The sequence below is a fragment of the Mus pahari genome, chromosome 1 (assembly GCF_900095145.1).
Source record: "Mus pahari chromosome 1, PAHARI_EIJ_v1.1, whole genome shotgun sequence".
Taxonomy (NCBI): Eukaryota; Metazoa; Chordata; class Mammalia; order Rodentia; family Muridae; genus Mus; species Mus pahari.
The window spans coordinates 79,845,858-79,848,935 of record NC_034590.1 but is presented as its reverse complement, the minus strand read 5'-3'; the positions used below and the strand labels follow the sequence as shown (position 1 = coordinate 79,848,935).

Here is a 3,078-nt window from a genome sequence, read left to right as displayed (position 1 = left end):
AACCACATGGTGGCTCACAACCATCTGTAACAAGATTTGACACCCTCTTCTGGTGCATCTGAAGACAGCTACAGTGTACTTAGATATAAATAAATAAATCTTTAAAAAAAAATCTTGTGACTTATCTATCTTCAGCATTATCGATTTTTCTTTATGAAATCACTGATCTGATTAAGGAGGACTTGAAGTTCATTTTCACAGAAAGGAAGAGTTTGAAAAGAAAAAATTTCTATCATTTCATTCAAGACAGTTATGCCAGAGTCAACCACCATTCCTCCCAGCAAGCTGGGTGCATTGGATCAATGTCTATGATCCGTGCCTGCACTTGGGAAGAAGAGCTAGAAGGATCTGGAGTTCAAGGTTGGACCGGAGTAGCTCAATGACCAAGAGTAGTTTTTCTCTAAAAAACAAAAATAAAAACAAACAAACCAGAGTTAGGTTCCTTTTTTTCTTTTTCTTTTTTTTTTTTTTTTTTCAGAGTTAGGTTCCTAGCACAAAAATACCGGCTAACAACCAACTGTAATTCCAGTTCCAAGGGCTCTGTACCTTTTTCTGACCTCCAAGGACTCCTGTATGTATGTGGTTCACATACTCACACTTAGGCATACAAACATATAAAATAAGTGTATTTTTAAAGAGTTCAAGATGAAAATAATAATAATAATAATAATAAAAGAGTTCAAGGTACATAGCAAATTCAATGCCAGTCTTGGCCACTTAAGTATGATCTTACCTCATCAAACAAAACCAAACTAAGATAAAAACCAAAAAAAAAAAAAAAAAAAAGCTCACTGCACAGCCATGTTCTCTTCAATAGCAAAAAGACAGTAATATGTTTATAAGTAAAGTATTCTACAGCACTACATCATTCTAACTCACAAATATGATCTCATTTAGCTCTCACAAGAACTTATGTAGTGTGATTTTCCCCATTTTTTTTTCAAATGGAAAAACTGAGACAGTTAAGATATCTCTTCAAAGACACATAGCTAACTTGATATGAAGGTTCATTCCTTTGATACCAGCACTTGAAAGAAAGAGGCACCCTAAGTTTCTGGACAGCCTGATCTATACAGAGTCCCCTCATAGCCAGAGACTCAGACACACACACACACACACACACACACACACACACACACACAAACACACACACACACACATTTAAAGAAAAAAAGAAAAAAGAAAGAAAAAGAGGAAGGGGAGGGTGTTCATATTTAATCCTATTTGAATTTCATCTTGGAGTTCAAGTTTCTATTTTTTCTTGCAATTCTTTTTTATTTATTTATTTATTTATTTATTTTACACTGTAGCTGTCTTCAGACACTTCAGAAGAGAGCATCAGATCTTGTTACAGATGTTTGTAAGCCACCATGTGGTTGCTGGGATTTGAACTCCAGACCTTCTGTCGGGTGCTCTTACCCACTGACCCATCTCACCAGCCCTTTTCTTGCAATTCTTAAAATTGCCCTTTTATAATTTTTTTTTGTTTTTGTTTTTTTTCGAGACAGGGTTTTTCTGTGTAGCCCTGGCTGTCCTGGAACTCACTCTGTAGAACAGGCTGGCCTTGAACTCAGAAATCCACCTGCCTCTGCCTCCCAAGTGCTGGGATTAAAGGCGTGTGCCACCACGCCCGGCCCCTTTTATAATTTTTAATTTATTATTATTATTATTATTATTATTATTATTATTATTATTATTATTATTATTTGGTTAGTATCTCAATAATGTAACTCACACTGGCTCTGACTCCTGTTTCTTGCCTTCTGAGTTATGGTTAGACTGCACATCCTGATTGTTTTGATTTTGGTTTTGGTTTTTGAGAGTAGCTTCAACTTTCTGGCAAGTCTCCTGCCCGGGCCTTCCAGATGCTGATATTACAGTAAAATTTAAAATTAAACAAATACATTGTGGTTGTGTATGTGCTTTGATATTGTTCATTGAATTTTGGAATAGATTTAGGTGAATCACTCGTTGGCCCTAAGCACGTTTCTTTGTTTTTTTTTTATTGTTTTGTTTTTGTTTTTTATTCAGGGAGTAGTTCCCCCATCCACAAATTATGCAGTTGAGTTTCCCCAAATTCGGAGTGCGATGGATTAACCTCAAATCACCTTCGTAATCATGGTATTTCCCCTTCCAGGTAAGTATAAATGTCTTTGATCTTCATTTAACTAGTGTTGGAAGTTTGCAGATTTTGACAGCCTCTCCTAGCTCAGGCTGACCTTCAACTCCTGATCATCATCTTCCACTTTCCAGGGGCTAGGATTTCAACGGTTCCGCACCTGTCCCAGTAGCCCAACTGTACTGCGTGTCCTTTACCAACAAGGCAGTTTCCACTGAACCAGTCAGTGTACAGTGTTTGCAGTTTAGACTACTTCGTGACTTTAGATTCTGGCCTCAGCTCCTGAGATGAGGGACAACGGAGGTCCAGCGCTGACGGGTCTCTAGGCGCTTCGCGGCGCTGACTCAGCCCTTCCGGTCAGTCAGTCGCGTCCATCCTGAGTAATCCAGGCCGGCAGGGAGGTGCCAATGCCAGAGTCACCGCCGTGCTTGGCCCTTGACTCAGCCGCTTCCGGAGCATCTGAGCATCCTAGCGTGGCCGCCTCTGGCACCAAGCAGCCTCCTACACCCTACAGCCCCACGTGCTCTTCTCTGCTACTGGAATGGGATCGCAGTATAGCAAAGCTCTTCCCCGCATAGTGTTTAGAAACCGAGGTCTCAGGAACACAGACCCTTGTTTCACCTTGTGTAGTAGGAGTGTTAGGCTTTAGCTGCCTTAACTAACTAGGCTAAGCCACCTCTCCTTAATAACCAGTAAATTACTACTGAAAAGCAGAAAGAGATTCATTTCATGTGTGGCCACACTAAGACAACTAGAAATTAGGGAACCCTCTCCTTCCTAAGTCCATCTTCCTGCATGGGATTTAGGTTGACGTCGAGGGCCAATGTTAACACAGTTTTGCCAGTCTCTCCTTCCAGGATTCAATATTGCTCTCTGGCTGGCCCAAGCCTCACCTGCAACCTCTATCTATCTGTCTGTCTGTCTGTCTATCTATCATCTATCTACTGTTTGGTTGGTTG

At 40.3% G+C, this 3,078-nt stretch overlaps 1 pseudogene; it reads right to left on the bottom strand.

Annotated features, from left to right (window-relative positions):
- Nucleotides 1-2,028: 2,028 nt before the first annotated feature.
- Nucleotides 2,029-2,145, bottom strand: LOC115062828 (annotated as a pseudogene).
- Between the last annotated feature and the right edge of the window lie 933 nt (nucleotides 2,146-3,078).